Raw genomic sequence first — 20,538 nt, 5'->3', positions numbered from 1 at the left:
TTGCCCTCGTCCCTGGCTGTCAACAGCACTGAATAGATCTGGGCACCTATGTGTGGACAAAAGGCAGTGGAAAAGTGGTTTTAGGCCAAATCTTAGCCTTCAAGAACCATAACTGAGAGTTTGCATGTTACACCACCAGCCACTGTTTCTCCACGTGTGGTGTTGGAATCATCTGTTCTCTTAACTTCAGAATTCTCAGATTGAATTGGAAAGGCAGATACCTCTTTTCTTCAGATGGTGCATGTTAGCCTGGTTCAGTCTTTTGGAAAACTTCCTCCTTTTGGTGGAAGGGATAAATGAGATGATGTTGATAAAACATCTAGTAATGTCATTATGAGGTCTGTGATTTTCCTTAACATATTTTAACACATAGATTCTGTTGTTACGTGTGCACCATTTAGATTAAGCAGTGATTTAGATGCTACCAGCATTCTAATCTAGACGGTACAAGCCAGTAACAGCCAAATGCAAGGCAAGATCCTCACTGGGTCTGATTTTTAAAAATCAAATGTAAAAGACATTGTGGGGACACATGTGGAAATCTGAGTACAGATTGAGCATGAGAGGATATCGTGGGTTTTGTTAATTTTATTCAGTGCGATGTGGTATTGTGATCATGGGGAAATGTATTAGGTTGTTAGAAATGGATCATTAAGAATTTGAGGGTGAAAATAACACGATGCTTACAATCAACTATAATATACTTGAGTAAATATGATAAGATGTTAAGAATTATTATGAAAGATGATAAGAATTATTAGGTCTAGATGATGAGTATATGGGTGTTCATTATGCTATTCTCTCTACTTTTCTGTGTGTTCATAATGAATATACAAAAAGTGTTCATAATGAAAAGCTAAATAATAATAATAATGACACACAGTCCACGAAGGGTAGTTTTCTGGCTTTTGTAATCACTTCTGTTACCAGTATCTTGACTAAACCATGACACTTTATCGCTTGCTGGGATTTCCCTGGTGGTCCAGTGGTTAAGACTCTGCACTTCCTGTGCAGGGGGTGCAGATTTGATCCCTGGCTGGGGAACTAAGATTCCTCATACTGCATGGTTCAGCCAGGAAAAAAAAAGTGTAATTTGTCAACTAAACATGAGAAATGGGTTTTACTGGTAAAATCAATGGCCTATGGGACAGTATAAAAATATTCAAGATATCTTGAATGATTTTTCTTTCCTTTTGTGGCCATGCTGTGCAGACTGCTGGATCTTAGTTCCCCTACCATGGAATGAATCTGTGCCCGCTGCATTGGAGGGATGGAGTCTTAACCACTGAACCACCAGGGAAGTCCCTGCTATGTGATTTTTTTTTCTAAAAATTTTCCCTCCCATTGTCTAAGTAGGGTGTACAAGAGGCTTGTAGTCTCTACCCTTAGCAATGATGTGTGTACCTGTGTGTTAGTCACTCGGTCTTCTAAACTCTTTGTGACCCCATGGGGTGTAGCCCGCCAGGCTTCTCTGTCCATGGGATTCTCCAGGCAAGAATGGGTTGGAGTGGGTTGCCGTGCCCTTCTCCAGGAGGCTCTTCCTTACCCTACTCCAAGGATCGGAACTGCAGAATCGTCTTCTGCATTGCAGGCAGATTCTTTACCATCTGAGCCACCAGGGAAGCCCCCTTAGCAATGATGCCCTAGGCTAAATCCTTCACGGAGTCTCTCACCAAGAACACTGGAGGATTCTGGGTGTCTGATCAAATTCTCCCTTTGGAATCTTGGCTTTTACTGGAAGATAATTTTTTTTTTGGCTGATTGTACCGACTACAAAGAACCTAGAGGTTGCACATGTTCAAACTGACTCAGGTTCATTTTTAAGAATAGGACTTGCACATAGTAGATTTTCAGTATTTGCTCACTACTTCCACCTCCCAGTTTTGAACTTCTGTTGCTGTAAATAATCTGGGGTGCATGTTGTCTTCTTAGCTGTCTTTACAAAACATCAATGTTCGACAGCTCTGTTTCACTTACTATGCACTCCACCTAAGCTGATTATTCAACTACTAGCTAGATCTTTTCAATTCAGCTTTCCTTCCATTGAAATGAAATGGACATAATGTAAACACCAGTGAACAACACGATACCCTTGAAAATCCAGTCTCTCCGAAGTCTGCAGAGGTTGAGGTCAAGGATGCATTTTACTTACCCTGTTATTGTTAAGTGTCTAAGAAAATCACGCTGTGTTTTCCTTTCACACTCAGGATACTTCTGACTCTAACCACCTGTAGGGTGTCCTACAATTCAGTTCAATTCTGACACAATCACCTGGAGTTAGCTCACAAGGTAAAGTCTCAATCCCATGAGACTGATCCACTTCAGACTCCAGTTGAAAATCCCAAGTTTTGAGCCACTGGCTATCAATCAGGCTCCCATGACCCCCTCCTCAGGTTTAATCGTTTGCTAGAATAGCTCACAGAAATCAAAACATTTACATTTAGCAGTTTATTATATAATAAAGGATATAATCACAGACACAGATGAACATCTTGATGAAGAGATATACAGTGTAAACCAGAAGGGTTTTCTCTCCCCTAGGAGCTGGGAAACACCACCCTTTTGACTCAAGTATGTGTTCATGAACCTGGAAGCATCTGAAACCCCATATCTTGGCGATTTTTATGGAGGTGTAATCACATACACATGATAGACTATTAACTCAAGCTCAAGCTCCTCTCCCTTCCCTGAAAGAGGGGAATGGGCCAAAAATTCCAAGCTTCTTATCAGGGCTTGGTTTTTTGCTGACAGGCCCCCATCCTGAATTTATCCAAAAAGGCCTCCAAGAGTTGCATCTTTAGAACAAAAGAAGTTTCTGTCATCCAGGATATTCCACATGGTTTATAGCTCTGAGTCAGGAGCTGAACTTTTAAATATTAAAACAAAATATGCTCCTAACAGCTTTATTGCTTGTTGTTGGTGTTTAGTCTCTAAGTCATGTCTGACTCATCGCAACCCCATGGACTGCAGCATGTCAGGCCTCCCTGTCCCTCACCATCTCCTGGAATTTGCCCAAATTCACATCCATTGAATCAGTGATGCCATCCAGCCATCTCATCCTGTGTCACCCTCTTCTCCTTCTGCCTTCAATTGTTCCTAGCATCAGGGTCTTTTGCAATGAACTGGCTCTTTGCATAGGGTGGCCAAAGTATTGGAGCTTCAGTTTCAAGATCAGTCCTTCCAATGACTATTCAGAGTTGACTTCCTTTAGGACTGACTGGTTTGATATCCTTGTTGTCCACTGTATTCTCAAGAATGTTTATTGCTTAAGAAATGATAATAGTTTTAGGAGCTTTGGCCAATAGTCAGGCAGACGCATCAAAATATATGTTCTTATTATGTCACAATATCACAATAAGATACTGCTTACACTCTCAGGCCATCTGTGGAACTACATATATGTATTAATATGCATAGCCCAGAACCTATAGCATTTTGAGTATACATTGTTATCTTTTTTGATACAAATAAAATTCAGTATTTTATTAAATTTTTTTAAATTAAAAAAATATTTCTGTATTTATTCATTTGTTTTGGCTGTGTCAAGTGTTAGTTGCAGGGTGCAGGCTTAGTTGCCCCTCAGCATGTGGGGTTTCGGTTCTCTGACCAGGGATTGAACTAAGTCCCCTGCATTGGAAGGCAGATTCTTAACCACTGGACCACCAGGGAAATCCCTCAATATTTCATTGATATAAAATTAAAATACTGTAACCAGTTTAATAAAGTCCTGCTTTTATTTCCTTTTCTACCCACTTGCATTCTGTTATCCATTCTCCTGCTTACATCTTCAACACCTTTGGGCTTTTGTCCTTCTGACTTGCCCTCCTAGCAGACCAGTGACACTGGAGCAATCCAGTGGACCTGTGTTGGACTCCTGCACAAGATCTGCAAGCATCCCCATCATCCTACCCAAGGAGAGTATAAATGTCCTGTGACCTGGCCAGTGCCAATCAACTTGGGCATGGATCCCAGGACCAAACTGGGAAGATTATAACTCCTTCCCTAAGGTATTTGGATGAGATTCAGAGAGTCTTGTTAAAGTCTTCATGGCTGAAGATTTGAGCATGAGTGCTATATAAAATATTCAGTGAATTCATTTGTATCATTTCTTTTTATATTCCACATATAAGGATGTCATACAATATTTCTCTTTCTCTGTCTGACTTACTTCACTTAATAGGACACTCTCTAGGTCCATCCGTGTGGCTGCAAATGGCATTATTTCATTCTTTTTAATGGCTGAGTAATACTCCATTGTATATATGCACCACATCTTCTTTACCCATCCCTCTGTTGGTGGACATGTAGGTTGCTTCCATGTCTTGGCTATTGTAAACAGTGCTGCAATGACTTACAGAACTGAAACATACTCAAAGACTTAGAAAGCAAACTCATGGTTGCCTGGGGGAGGAGAAAGTTAGGGACTTTGGAAAGGTCCTGTGCACACTCTACGTGCTTCCCTGGTGGCTTAGCTGGTAAACAATCTGCCTGCAGCGCAGGAGACCTGGGTTCAATCCCTGGGTTGGAAAGATGTGGACAAGGGAAGGGGCTGGAGAATTTCATGGATTATATAGTCCATGGGGTCTCAAAGAGTCAAACATGACTGAGCAACTTTCACTTTCACTGTACACACTTCATTTCAGTTCAGTTGCTCAGTTGTGTCCGACTCTTTGTGACCCCATGGACTGCAGCACACCAGGCCTCCCTGTCCATCACCAACTCCCAGAGCCTACCCAAACTCATGTCCATTCAGTTGGTGATGCCGTCCAACTATCTCATCCTCTGTTGTTCCTTCTCCTCCCACCCTCAGTCTTGCCCAGCATCAGGGACTTTTCAAGTGAGTCAGCTCTTCACATCAGGTGGCCAAAGTATTGAAGTTTCAGCTTCAACATCAGTCCTTCCAAAGAACTCCCACTGATGTCCTTTAGGATGGGCTGGTAGGATCTCCTTGCAGTCCAGGGGACTCTCAAGAGTCTTCTCCAACACCACAGTTCAAAAGCATCAATTCTTCGGCACTCAGCTTTCTTTATACTCCAACTCTCACATCCATACATGACTATTGGAAAAACCATAGCTTTGACTAGATGAGCCTTTGTTGGCAAAGTAATGTCTCTGCTTTTTAATATGCTATCTAGTTTGGTCATAACTTGCCTTCCAAGGAGTAAGCATCTTTTAATTTCATGGCTACAATCACCATCTGCAGTGATTTTGGAGCCCCCCAAAATAAAGTCTGCCACTGTTTCCACTGTTTCCCATCGATTTGTCATGAAGTGATGGGACTGGATGCCATGATCTTTGTTTTCTGAATGTTGAGCTTTAAGCCAACTTTTTCACTCTCCACTTTCACTTTTGTCAAGAGGCCCTTTAGTTCTTCACTTTCTGCCATAAGGGTGATGTCATCTGCATATCTGAGGTTATTGATATTTCTCCTGGCAATCTTGATGCCAGCTTGTGCTTCTTCCAGCCCAGCGTTTCTCATGATGTACTCTGCATAGACGTCAAATAAGCAGGGTGACAATATACAGCCTTGACATACTCCTTTTCCTATTGGGAACCAGCCTGTTGTTCCATGTCCAGTTCTAACTGTTGTTTCTTGACCTGCACACAGGTTTCTCAAGCGGCAGGTCAGGTGGTCTGGTATTTCCATCTCTTTCAGAATTTTCCACAGTTTATTGTGATCCACACAGTCACAGGCTTTGGCATAGTCAAGAAAGCAGAAGTAAATGTTTTTCTGAAACTCTCTTGCTTTTTCGGTGATCCAGCTGATGTTGGCAATTTGATCTCTGGTTCCTCTGCCTTTTCTAAAACCAGCTTAAACATTGAAAGTTCACGATTTATGTATTGCTGAAGCTGCTTGGAAAATTTTGAGCATTACTTAACTAGGATGTGAGATGAGTGCAGTTGTGTGGTAGTTTGAGCATTCTTTGGCATTGCCTTTCTTTGGTTTAGGATTGAAATGAAAACTGACCTGTCCAAGTCCTTTGGCCACTGCTGAGTTTTCCAAATTTGCTGACATATTGAGTGCAGCACTTTCACAGCATCGTCTTTTAGGATTTGAAATAACTCAACTGGGATTCCATCACCTCCACTAGCTTTGTTCGTAGTGATGCTTTCTAAGGCCCACTTGGCTTCACAGTCCATCCAGGATGTCTGGCTCTAGGTGAGTTATCACACCATCGTGATTAACTGGGTCGTAAAGATCTTTTTTGTACAGTTCTGTGTATTCTTGCCACTTCTTAATATCTTCTGCTTCTGTCAGGTCCATACCAATTCTGTCCTTTATTGAGCCCATCTTTGCATGAAATGTTCCCTTGGTATCTCTCATTTTCTTGAAGAGATCTCTAGTCTTTCCCATTTTATTGATTTCCTCTATTTCTTTGCGTTGATCACTGAGGAAGGCTTTCTTATCTATCTTGCCTTGCTATTCTTTGGAACTCTGCATTTAGATGCTTATGTCTTTCCTTTTCTCCTTTGCTTTTCGCTTCTCTTCTTTTCACAGCTATTTCTAAGGCCTCCTGAGGCAACCATTTTGCTTTTTTGCATTTCTTTTTCTTGGGGATGGTCTTGATCCCTGTCTGCTGTACAATGTCATGAACCTCCATCCATAGTTCATCAGGCACCCTGTCTTATCAGATCTAGGCCCTGAAATCTATTTCTCACTTCCATTGTATAATCATAAGGGATTTGATTTAGGTCATACCTGAATGGTTTATTGGTTTTCCCACTTTCTTCAATTTAAGTTTGAATTTGGCAATAAGAAGTTCATGATCTCAGCCAGAGTTCACTCTTGGTCTTGTTTTTGCTGACTGTATAGAGCTTCTCCATCTTTGGCTGCAAAGAATATAATCAATCTGATTTCGATATTGGCCATCTGGTTGTGTCCATGTGTAGAGTCTTCTCTTGTGTTTTTGGAAGAGGGTGTTTGCTATGACCAGTGAGTTCTCTTGGTAAAACTCTTCTAGTGTTTGCCCTGCTTCATTCTGTACTCCAAGGCCAAGTTTGCCTGTTTTTCCAGTTGTTTCTTGACTTCCCACTTTTGCATTCCAGTCCCCTATAATGAAAAGGATATCCTTTTTGAGTATTAGTTCTAAACGGTCTTATAGGTCTTCATAGAACCGTTCAACTTCAGCTCCTTCAGCATTACTGGTCAGGGCACAGACTCGGATTGCCATGATATTGAATGGTTTGCCTTGGAAACGAACAGAGATCATTCTGTACACACTACTATATTTAAAATGGATAATCAGCAAAGACCTGTTGTATAACACATGAAACTGTGCTCAGTGTTACGTGCCAGCCTGAATGGGAGGGGAATTTGGGAGAGAACATATACATGCATATGTATGGCTGAGTCTCTTTGCTTTTCACCTGAAACTACCACAACAATGTTAATTGGCTATACCCCAATGCAAAATGTTTTTGATGTTAAATATATATATATTTCTTAGACAAAAAAAGAAAAAAATTATTCAGTGATTTGAATTGTGTGGGTGCTGGCCATTCAAGATGAGTACAAAGCACAGGACAGTAGGCGAGGCCTGGAGACTCCTGATGCCTTTTTTTGACCCTGTAGTTGCTGGATCCTGAGGAGGATCTGGGAGGTAACATGCTTCAGAATTTTAAAAGCTCTGTGTGAAACTTGGGAGTTCTGAGCAACCACGCTTCCTGCCATGTTGTCGTATTGCCTCTGTAATAATTTACTTTAAAATACTTCCTTCTAAACAGTGTAATGTACTTGTGTGTAAATTAACTCTAATCTACACTCTAGGGGAGGTTAGTTATCATTAGAGTTAACCTATTAGGAATTCACACTCCAGAGGTGGTTAGTTATCATCTGAAGTGCCCTAATCAGGAATCCATACTCCCCAGGTGGCTACTTAAGCCTTTCAAGGATCTTTATTGAAATTTATATCAGAAGGTTCATTAATTAGCATAAGGGATGTTAGAAATACATTTTCATTGGTGAAATGAATGGTGTTCCTGATATATGGCTGGCCAGAAAGTCTTCAGAGCCCTGTCATACTTGTGAGAATAAGGTACAAGAACACCTGATCAGAGTTAAGTTCCAGGAAAGCAGGAATTTTTCTTGGATTTAGCCCCCCATAGCTCTGTATCAGTGCTGAAAACAGTGCCTGACACATAGAATATACTCATAGATCCAATATATGGTGAATAAGTACTAGAAAGCCCAGCAACCTACTGCCTTCTCAATCGAAATTCTGTATGATTCTGTGCTGTTTACCTCTCCCCAGTGCCTTCTGTTCAGTTTTTTAAAAAATAGTGTCTTGTTTTCTTTATTCTTCTATTTTTTTAATTTAATTGAAGTTGATTTATAGTGTTGTATTATTAATAGTTTGATATACAGCAAAGTGATTCAGTTACATACATTTGTGTGTGTGTGTGTGTGTGTATTGAATTACTCAGTTGTGTTCAGCTTTTCGACCCCATGGACTGTAGCCTGCCAGGCTCCTCTGTCCTTGGGATTTCCCAGGCAAAAATACTGGAGTGGGTTGCCGTTTCTTCCTCCAGGAGGTCTTCCCGAACCAGAGATCGAACCCACATATCCTGTATTGGCAAGTGGATTTTTTATCGTTGAGCTTCCTGGGAAGCATACACACACACATATATATTCTTTTTCAGATTCTTTTCCATTATACTTTATAACAAGATATTGAACATAGTTCCTTGTGCTGTATAGTAGGTCATTGTCATGTATGGATGTGAGAGTTGGACTGTGAAGAAAGCTGAGTGCTGAAGAATTGATGCTTTTGAACTGTGGTGTTGGAGAAGACTCTTGAGAGTCCCTTGGACTGCAAGGAGATCCAGCCAGTCCATTCTGAAGGAAATCAGTTCTGGATGTTCATTGGAAGGACTGATGCTAAAGCTGAAACTCCAATACTTCGGCCACCTCACGCGAAGAGTTGACTCATTGGAAAAGACTCTGATGCTGGGAGGGATTGGGGGCAGAAGGAGAAGGGGACGACAGAGGATGAGATGGCTGGATGGCATCACTGACTCGATGGACGTGAGTCTGAGTAAACTCCGGGAGGTGGTGATGGACAGGGAGGCCTGGCGTGCTGCGATTCATGGGGTCGCAAGGAGTTGGACTCGACTGAGCGACTGAACTGCACTGTTGTTTATCTACTGTATATATAGTAGTTGTTTCTGCTAATCCCAAACTCCTAATTTTTCCCTTCCCTACTTCCCCTTTGGTACCCATAAATTAATTTTTTATTTCTGTGAGCCTGTTTCTATTTTATAAATAAGTTCATTTGCATCATTTTGTTAAGATTGCACATATAAGTGATATCATGTGATACCTGTCTGTCTGGCTTGCTTCACTTAGTATGATAATGTCTAGGTCCACCTGCTATTCAATTCTTGGAGGTGTCTCTTGACGGACGGAGTAGAAAGTTGGCTGACTCTGCTGTTTGGACATTGCTCAACCCACGTCAGAGTGAGCCTCTCATACAAGATGCTTTAGGCATGCCTTAGGACAGAGAGTGAGGATTTCCTTTACTTTAACTGGGCACATATGACTTTGTTTTTGTCCACTTGCAAATAAAAATTTATACATTTCGAAGAATTTGGCCTAAGGCTTGTTTGCCTTGTAATCTACCATCTGATGTGAATGTTGGGTGAGGGAAGGGGCTTGCATAGCTTCCTCCTGATTTAATTAGTTGCCTCTGTTGATGTTCACTCAGAGAGCCTGACAGTTCCTGAAGGACACAAAAAAGCTGCAGTCAATTGGTAATACATGAAGAAACTGTGGGACAGACACACATACAATTTTTTCTACTGGTGCCGTATAAATGAAGGATCCGCTGTGTTAGGGAGGCATTGGTGCTCTCCAGCCATGTAGAGAATGAATCTGAGAGATTCTTGAGATTCATCATCAAGGCATCAGAATAAGGACACTGGATGTTATTTACCAGGAAAACTGTCAAATAAGAAGAAAGTTGGCTAAGGATATAGACCTGGGAACCAACATTTAAAGAACAGGAGAACAAAAAGAAATGATGCAGGGTATTGGCAATCTAGATGAGTGTCAGTTCAGTTCAGTCACTCAGTGTGTCTGACCGTTTGCAACCCTATGGACTGCAGCACTCCAGGCCTCCCTGTCCATCACCAACTCCCAGAGTTCACCCAAATCCATGTCCATGGAGTCAGTGATGCCATCCAACCATCTCATCCTCTGTCGTCCCCTTCTCCTCCTGCCCTCAGTCTTTCCTAGCATCAATGTCTTTTCAAACGAGTCAGCTCTTCGCATCTGGTGGCCAAAGATTGGAGTTTCAGCTTCAACATCAGTCCTTCCAATGAACACCCAGGACTGATCTCCTTCAGAATGGACTGGTTGGATCTCCTTGCAGTCCAAGGGACTCTCAAGAGTTCTCCAACACTACAGGTCAAAAGCATCAATTCTTCGGCACTCAGCTTTCTTCACAGTCCAACTCTCATATCCATATATGACTACTGGAAAAACCATAGCCTTGATGAGACGGACCTTTGTTGACAAAGTAATGTCTCCGGTTTTTAATATGCTGTCTAGGTTGATCATAACTTGCCTTCCAAGGAGTAAGCGTCTTTTCATTTCATGGCTGCAGTCACCATCTGCAGTGATTTTGGAGCCCCCCAAAATAAAACCTGCCACTGTTTTCACTGTTCTCCCATCTATTTGCCATGAAGTGATGGGACTGGATGCCATGATCTTTGTTTTCTGAACGTTGAGCCAGCTTTTTCACTCTCCTCTTTCACTTTCATTAAGAGGGTCTTTAGTTCTTCACTTTCTGCCATAAGGGTGGTGTCATCTGCATATCTGAGGTTACTGATATTTCTCCCAGCAGTCTTGATTCTAGCTTGTGCTTCCTCCAGCCTAGAGTTTCTCATAATGTACTCTGGATATAAGTTAAATAAGCAGGGTGACAATATACAGCCTTGACATACTCCTTTGTGGCATCAAAGAAATCAAGAGAGAAGAGGAAGATACGCCACAAAGTGCATGCACAATGCAGAATTTGATCTGAGACTTATTCTCATCGTGATGTGATAGCAAATTTGTAAGGTCAGAACTGGATGGGCAATTAATGATTCTACTGAGTAGTTTATGAACATGTAGTGGGATCAGACATCATTTTGCAGTGGTGGTTTTGTCGCTGAGTTGTGTCCAACTCTTGTGATTCCATGGACAGAGGATCCTGGCAGGCTACAGTCCATGGGATTTCCCAGGCAAAAACACTGGAGTGGGTTGCCATGCCCTCCTCGAGAGTATCTTCCCAACCCAGGAATCAGACCCAGGTCTCCTGCATTGCAGGAAGATTCTTCATCAACCAAGTTAACAGGGAAGCCCATTACTGTGCAGTAGGGAGACAATATATGGGAGGTGAAAGAGTGAACAAGCAAGTGCAGTTCAGATTTTTAGATGTTTAGATGAAAGTGGAATCAGTACTTTATAACCACAAAAGTACCTGATCATGTTTATGAACTGAAGAAAAGAATAAAAAAGGATGTGATTGAATACTCAGAAGAGGAAGTGGAAACTAATGGGTTAAGTTGTAAATGTTTCTTAAGTTCAGTGAAGGCTAAGTTGCCATTTTAAAAAAAGTCACCACAGGACTTCCCTGGTGGTCCAGTGGTTAAGAATCTGCCTGCCAATGCAAGGGACTTTTTTTTTTTTTTTTTGAATAGCTACAAAGACATGGCATATTTTATTTGTAAAATCATCTCTCCATAAAAACTGTACACAGATATCTTATCATAGGAAAACTCATAAGGGCTACATTGCCACTTGTTGAAAAGGAACAAAGAAGATCACAAATGCCATGGGGCAACTGTGCCCATGTGCTGCAGCTACTCAAGCCCATGCATCCTACACCCTGTGCTCCACAATAAGAGAAGCCACCACAGTGGGAAGCCTGCAGATTGCAACTAGAGAGAGGAACTCTGCCCCCTGCAACTAGAGAAAGTCCTTGCGCAGCAATGAAGACCCAGTACAACAACAACAACAACAACAACAAAAGTCACTCTCAAATAGAGTAGCTTAAATAGAAGCTTTTTTCTCTGACAACATATAACAGTCTGGTAAGTCTGGATAGGCATGAAGCTTTGCACCATGAAATCAGTCAGGGGTTCATATTCCTTTCATCTAGTTGCTTCGCCATCATGGCATGTTGAAGTTGGGTCGATGGCACAGCCCTGTTCAAGCACATGGGAAAGAAAGTCAAGGGCGCTTCAGGTGGAGGTTGTACTCATCACCTCTGCTCATATTTTCCTAGTGAGGATTTAGTCATGGAACTACCACTCACTGATAACGTTTCTGTAATTCACTTAAAAATACTGTATTTCAGTATAGTTAGTGTGATGTTATATATATCTGCCAACAATGTAAGCTTTAATTCTGTAAAGGGTGAGCTTATGCTTAAAGAAACACTCAATTCAGTAGTCCTCTGCCAGCATTAGATCAGAAAGGGACACACTCCAGAGCTTGCTGATAACCCATTCTTCTATGATGAATACCTCCATAAGCCTTGCTAATTGGCATCCTGACTGTAAAAATGGGTTTGGTATTGGTGAAGCTGGTGATTTGTTAAATAGAATGTGAATGTTAGAGTGAAATTAAAGTTACTCAAGGTATGAGGATTATCTGTAATGGTTAGGAAACTTATGCTTGCAAGAACAGTAACTTTGTTCTCTGATGCCCTTAGCAGGAACTCCTAAGCCATTCTCTGTTGAGCCAGGATTTCTGATTTCATCATAATAGCTCAAGGGCATAGAATCCTGCTCTTTAAATGTTTCTGTATCTGAAGGCACTGTTCATTTGGCAAGTAACTTTTGTCCTAAAAGTACAAAGGGAGCTAGATTTTCACCTGAGGTTATAGAACTGGTTGTATTCACATATCTTTGGTAGCTGCTCCTCTCCACCCCAAAGAATCCACTGCTTGGATTGACCACATATGCTTAGGTTTATAAACTGGGTGTAAGGGAGCATAAAGGATGCTGGAGAAGCATGATCTCCACCTGAGCTGCTGTGTGCCCAAGAAGTGGAAGAAAAGATCCATATATACACTTGTGGTCTTTTTTTTTTTTTTTTTTAAAGATATCTAAGACTCTGCAGTAGTATAAACCTTGATTAGGATAGGGACAGAAAAATGAGTGAGGATACAGATGAGTTTATAGATGGAGAGGCAGGAAATTGAAGGATTTTACTCACCAGAGCCTCAAATTGCTAGAAAACAGGAAAGTATGTTTGTCTGTTTATTTCACCTGCATTAATTAAGATATTGATTTGGCCAGTTTAGAAATGACAAACTAAATAAAAGATTTCTTTCTCTTTTACAAGGAAGTCTGAGTTGTTAATCCATGGGGGTGAGTGGCACTGAAGTCATGCCATGATGTCATCTGCCGGCTGGGGCCCTGTCAGCCTACGGTGTGGTCCTGGTCGGCATGGTGGAGGCTGGCTCAGCCCCACCACCATGTGTGTGTTCTAATCTAAGGATGGGGCCCAGGAAGAGTGAAATGTTGTTGTTCAGTCTCTAAGTTGTGTCCAATCCCATGAACTACAGCACACCTGACTTCCCTGTCTTTGACCATCTCCCTGAGTTTGCTCAAACTCACGTCCATTGAGTCAGTGATACCATCCAACAATCTCATCCTTTGTCGCCCCCTTCTTCTCTTGCCCTCAGTCTTTCCCAGCATCAGGGTCTTTTCCAGTGAGTCAGCTCTTGGCATCAGGTGGACAAAATATTAGAACTTCAGCTTCAGCATCAGTCTTTCCAGTGAATATTCAGGGTTGATATCCTTTAGGATTGACTGGTTTGATCTCCTTGAGTCTTCTCCAGCACCACAATTTGAAAGCATTAATTCTTCGGCACTCTACCTTTTTTGCGGTCCAGCTCTCACTTGAGTATGTGACTGCTGGAAAAACTATAGCTTTGACTATAGGAATCTTTGTTGGCAAAGTGATGTCTCTGCTTTTTACTACACTGTATGTTTGTCAGAGCTTTTCTCCTAAGGAGCAAAGAGTGAAATAAGGGAGGGCAAGCAGCTTCCTTGGGAGTTCGTGATCCCTTCTGCTTATATATACAGCTCGTTTGCCAGAACTTAGTCACATAGCCAAACTGAGTTGTCTGTGATGCTGGGCGGTTATATGCCCAGCAGATCCACATGGTGGGAGTGAGGAGGGAGGAGGCTTAGTAGGTTCTACAAAAACAAAACCAGAATAACTCAGTCAAATTCACTTGAGAAAATAATTTAACAAGATATATAAGGACAGTAAAGTAGATAAGAGCAAGCAATGAAATAAGGGAGAAACGGAAGAGGAAGGAGAAAAAGAGGGTGAGTAAGATTAGTAGTCAAAACAGGAAAGGAAGAGGTGGGTTGCCTTTTTTTGGTTTGTTTTTATTTTGACTTCAAACAGGCTGTTTATCCAAACTGCTGATACGCTGTTTTTTTTAAAACAAGCTCAAGGCTGGCCTATTTTTTTTTTTTTTTTGGCCATGCCCCTTGGCTTGTAGGATCCTTGTTCCCCAACCAGGGGTTGAATCCAAACCTGGGGTGGCAGTGAAAGTGAAGAGTCCTAACCACTGGATTGCCAGGGAATTTCCAACTTTCTGCCTTCTTAGAGATTTGATGGATAAAGTGCTAACTAGTATTGTTACTTGTATGTTACAGTAACTAACCCATCATGTTCAGTTTCAGTAACTGAGAGACTTTTGGATGTTGAAAAAAAGTTATTTGAAACATTGTAAATTGATAATACTTCAATAAAAAGTTTTTAAAACGTTATTGGTTAGCAAGTTAGATATAAATTACATGAAAGGTCAAAACCATGGTGTTTATGTTATTTACTTTTCATACTTTTCCTATCCTTTCATTGCTAGTTTACAGGAAAAGCATTTTACTAAATTAACAATGAGAAACTATTCAAAAATAGCAGACATGTATATGATCTCCTTATGGTAGAAAATTACCACCCAAAAAGCAGTTACATCTTTAAATGGTCCTACCGACGAAAGAACCTTAAAAAAAACTTTAATTGTGGGCTTTCCTGGTAGCTCAGCAGGTAAAGAATCTACCTACAATGCGGGAGACCTGAGTTTGATCCCTGGGTCGAGATTTCCTGGAGAAGGGAAAGGCTACCCCCTCCAGTATTCTGGCCTGGTGAATTCCATGGGAATTCTGTATAGTCCATGGGATCGCAGAGTCAGACACGACTGAGTGACTTTTAGTCACTTTCCATCTGCAACATAGGAGATCCAGGTTCGATCCCTGATGCGGGAAGATTCCATATGCCTGGGAGCAACTAAGCCCATGCGCCACGACTCTTGAGCCTATAATCTAGAGCCCATGGGCCGCAGCAGAGAAGCCGTGCAATGAGAAACTCGCGCACTGCAAATGGCAAAAAGCCTGTGCAGCAAGAATATGCAGCACAACCATGGGTCAATAAAATCATTTAAAAAAAAACCACCCTATAATCCTCAAGATGATGATAATGATAGTAACTAACATGTATTCTTTTGAGCCCCTCATGGATACTCAACTTTTGATCTTCACAACAGCCCTCAAGGAAGTACTCTTTTACACCTCCTTTTACAGGTCAGAAAACAAGTAAGTTGCCCAAGGTCACAAGTAATAACTGGAAGAAACACAATTTGAACCCAGGCAGTTTGGTCGCAAAGCTCACGCTTTTAGCATCATGCCACACAGCTTTTCCAGTTTCATGAGATAAGGGATGCTACAAAGTTTTACAAACTAGAAAGTGCTACAGTAAATGTAACATACTTCTATAAAAGCAAAAACTATAATCATTATTTGGTTGTATTTTGGTGGATGACAATCTACAAATTGGAGAAGCTTTCATCAGATTTTGAGTTATTTTCAGCTTTAGCTTGTTAGTCATTCAGTTGTGTCTGATATAGCCTGTCAGGCTCCTCTTTGCATGGGATTCTCCAGGCAAGAGTACTGGAATGTGTAGCCATTCCCTTCTCCAGGGGATCTTTCTGACCCAGCGATGAAACCCGCATCTCCTGCATGGGCAGGCAGATTCTTTACGTCTGAGCCACCAGGGAAGATCTAATCATTCCATCTTCCAATAAGATACTGTCTCTTTTCACATATACTTTCTTTAGATGTGAAGTCAATCAGAGAGTGAGGTCATTACACTGTTACTGATTCTGCTCATCATGACATTGTTAACAAGAATGAGAAACCTTGAATAAAGACGCACAACCTGCTCTGGCTGTGTATTTTAGAGAATTTTTCAGAAATATGTTACGTGTGATGTAGTAGGAATCTCAGCCTGACTCTAAGCTGGGTGTGCTGCTGAGGTTCAAGCTTGTCTGGGCATGTCTAGGAACTGCTCAGGTAGGGCTGAAAGAAGCCTGCTGACCTGGGGGTGAAACTGCTTCCTCAAACAGGACTCATGTTCATGGAAGAGAATTAGAGAAGCCCTAGAAGAAAGACTTAGTCATTGAATGGGGAGTAATAAATACAGCTGGGAGTAGCTGTTAGTCAACTCTGTCGCCAATCTAGGTTCATGAAAGCATGTCTGGGTTCCTAAGAGAGACAGATCTCTGAGTAAAAACATAAAGAACTGTTTCATTGAAAACCCTGTGGGCCAAGCAGTCTGCTCCAGGGTTCCCCTAAAAGAGGTCAACAACAGTGATCTCCATTTCTTCAGGCTACACCGTGGCTTTGGCTGTTTTGCTTGTATTACAGGTCCAGGCAGTAACACCATTTACCTCAGACTGGGACTTGATCCCATGTGCTGGGACTCAAACCCAGCCAAAAGCCTAGTTTGAGACTCGAATCCACATGGCCAGGACTTGAACCCAGTCAAAACCCTGCCTGTGACTTGAGCCCACATGGCTGGAACTCAAACCCAGCCAAGACTCATGGTCTTCCAACTGAGACCATAGACCTGGTTTTAGGACCTAATGAAGCTCAGGTTCTTGATGTCTCATCACAGAAAGAATTCAGTGAGGGACAAAGTGTTGGGTAAGAACTGGATTTATTCAGAGAGAAGCACACTCTGCAGATAAGAGTATGGGCCATCTCAGAGGGTGAGTGCGGTGTGAAGAAGTGGTTAGTTTTTGCGGACTGGGTGAGTTAAATAGGCTAATGAATAGGAGAATTATTTGAACTATTTGGGGAAAGGGGTGGAGATTTCCAGGAATTGGAAATCCACTGCCCACTTTTTGGTTTTTTGACAGTGCCTTGGAACTGCCCTGGCACCTCTTGGTATGTCATTTAGCTTGCTGATTGAAGATCAAGGTCTAGTCCAGGTTGACTTGTCTGCCATCTTGGACCCATTTGGTTCTAATCAGTTTATGTTGTGCCCTCGGGCTATGTCATTCTTTCAAAAGTTGTGCCCTGCTCCCTTCCTCCTTGTTTCAGTAGGAATCTGCAGTTCCTGAAGGAACAGAACTGGGGAGGGAGCCATTGGGTGTGAGCAGAGGAGAGATTCCCCCATCCCAGGGGCTCCCAGAAAACTAGGGGTGAGCTGCCTATGTTAGTAGGCTTGGTAGGTGGAAGTGCCAGTGAAATTCAAGTTATCATTGTTAATTTGACCCCATTAGTACTGTGGTTGGTGAGTTTGAATGCTATTCCTAATCAAATAGCTCTTATGCAATGGTGTGTTATTGGGTAACGTAATTACAGGTAGAATCAGTCTCTAGGCAAGCAGGTGGGAAATACACAGCAGTGATTCTCAGTCTATGAAGGACAGTGTTTTACTTTCCAGGGGACTGATACTTTTGGAAAATTACCAGATTAAGAAGATAAAAAATAAACTGATGACATAATAAAAAATAAAAGCCTCTTTTTGATGATTAGGTTTGGCAGATATAAAGTTACTCTGCCAAGTTGTTATAGAAGTTCCCTGGGACTTTCCTGGTGGTTCAGTGGCTAAGACTTGGCACTCCTGATGTTCAATCCCTGGTGAGGGGACTAGATCCCATATGCTACAACTAAAAATCCCATATGTCCTAGCTAAGACCTGATGTAGCCAAATAAATAAATAAACACAAAAAGTTTCCTGAAGCTAATTTCCTGTAGCTAGCTGCAGGCTGGTAAGGACCAGGGAGTGGAAGGGCACTGGTCTACAGACCATGGTGCTTTCATTTCATCCAGCCTCTCACCTGAAACCACCTGAAAAAATTCTATCACCCAGAGGACTGCCACTGGCCAAACACTTCATGAATGCCTCAGTGACATTGTGACCTAGTTCTAAGGAGATGCTTGCAGAGTAAGTAATCTGCAATTAAACCAAAAGAAAGAAAGAAACAGAGACAGAGGGACACAGACTGCACAAATGTGGCAAAATACTAGTGATGATGAATGTTGTCAGGTTTATGGGCTTCCCTGGTGGCTCAGATGGTAAAGATTCTGCCTGCAATGCAGGAGATCCAGGTTTGATCCCTGGGTCAGGAAGATCCCCTGGAGAAAAGAATAGCTACCCACTCCAGTGTTCTTCCCTGGAGAATCCCAGGGACGGGGGAGCCTGGTGGGCTAAAAGCTGGACACAATTGAGCAAGTAACACACATGCACACGCACACAGGCAAGCAGGTGTACAAGTGTTTATTATTATCCAATTCTTTCAATTTTTCAAAACATTTGCAATTAAAAAAAAACACTCCAGTGATGAGACACAAGAGCCGTTTTCTTTTTTTCCAGAAAGCCAGTTCTAAGATAGTTTGTTTTTGTCTTCAAGTAGAAATATGCAGTCAGAGCATTCATTTGTGGGTTTGATACCTGCCATTTCCACTTACCTAATCGCCATGCACCTTTCCATCCTTTCACGTTTTTCTACATATCACCTGTAACATTAGATAACCTTATAACATAACTTAATCAGTCACACTTAAAAAATTTTTCTGACTACACACACACACACACATTCACTCACTCACTCACTCAATCACTCTGTCATCTTTCAAAGTCAACCTTTTTTTACTTAGCGTTTTCTGTGATCTCATCTTGAAGTCTTTTTCACTTTTGTAGCTTCGTTTTCTCATGCTTAACAGTCACAAATTAAATTTTTATGCTTTTCCAGTGTCTCAGTCTTAGAATTCCCCCTCACACAGATTTCTCAGTCTATTCAATCTTCAAGATCTGGCTCCATCGTAAATGTATTGTATGTTATGTACACAACTGTTCAAATCCTACATTCTTCATGATGTTTTCCTTTAGTACGACTGCCAAACGCAGCCAAAATCTCTAGGGCTTAATACAGTGCTTGGCACATACACTTAATACACACTTTTCAGTTAAACTATGATAGTTTTTAACTGACAACACAGGAGGATGAAAATACTTTCCCAGTCTATCTCAAAGAGTGGCTTTGAGGTTGAAATGTTTGTGGTTAGCATTTTGCCTTGTATGAGCATTTTGTGAAGGTGTCTGTGAGCCATAATGCCCCATGGTATTATTTATTATTGTTATTTTTGCTTTCTTTTGAGGCAACATACGGAACAAAGCTGTCCAAAGGCCTAAGGCTGTAGACATAATGCTGGGGTATTCATGATGTATGAAGACTTTCTAAGATGTGTTTGAGCGCAGAGCCTGTTTTAAGGCAATCAGTTCTCTGATTCTCCCTTCTTTTACACCTAGAATTGATCTGTCTGAAAATGTGCCTGAGGGTCAGATGTGAGGTGGGCTCCTTTCCAGCTTCCCTTATCCCAAGTGACCCTTCACTGCTTTACAAAAGAAAGGCATAACTCTGCCTCACCCATCTTCCTAACCTACCTAGCAGGGTATGCAAAATCCTCCAGGACACCAGAAAAAGGAACAATCGAGTGGTGAATGAGAATGAGTAACACATCTTTTTACAAGTCAGGTGGTGGTCAGTTACTTGCTTTCAACAAAGTTGAAAGAGAACCTAGTCAGAGTTGTCAACGGATAGATCATTAAAAGTATTTTTTTCTTGTTAGATCTTTATGTGATTTTTTGGGGGACATATAATTTAGAAAGTTCAAAGAATCGAATTGCATTGCTCTGACAAAACTCCATTCATTCTCATGTACTTATTAATGTGAACAAGTTTTTTCAGTGTTTACATTCAAGGAATTAAAAGTTTGTAACTGAATGGAATCATCTCATTTTCATTCTAGAAATACTCGTCCACTGATAAATAATCTAGCTTTTAAAAAAGTATTCAATTCCATCTCTGTAAGATGCATTGTCAACAAAATTCCAATTTGGGGGTTTAGTATCTATTTGTAAATATTTGAAATATATTTGTTTTGATCAGTTGAAACAAGTGTTGAGTGTTACGATCTCAGGAGATTTAGAAACAACCCTTGAATTTCAATTTCGATACACATTTTTTGTGTATATAAGATGTATACAGGAAATATATAAGATGAACAATAAAACAGTTCAAATATAAAATATTAGGATAAAATTCTGGAGATGTAAAATGTAAATGAGCTCCAGAGGATAAACGATGGAAATTACCCAAGTATAAACGAGACTGTATTTTAAAAGATATTGGTGGGTATTAAATCCGTATGGAATTTAGGATTCATTGGTTGACTACATTT

Source organism: Capricornis sumatraensis, chromosome 4 (genome assembly GCF_032405125.1).
Source record: "Capricornis sumatraensis isolate serow.1 chromosome 4, serow.2, whole genome shotgun sequence".
NCBI lineage: Eukaryota > Metazoa > Chordata > Mammalia > Artiodactyla > Bovidae > Capricornis > Capricornis sumatraensis.
Note: the sequence above shows the minus strand (reverse complement) of the source record.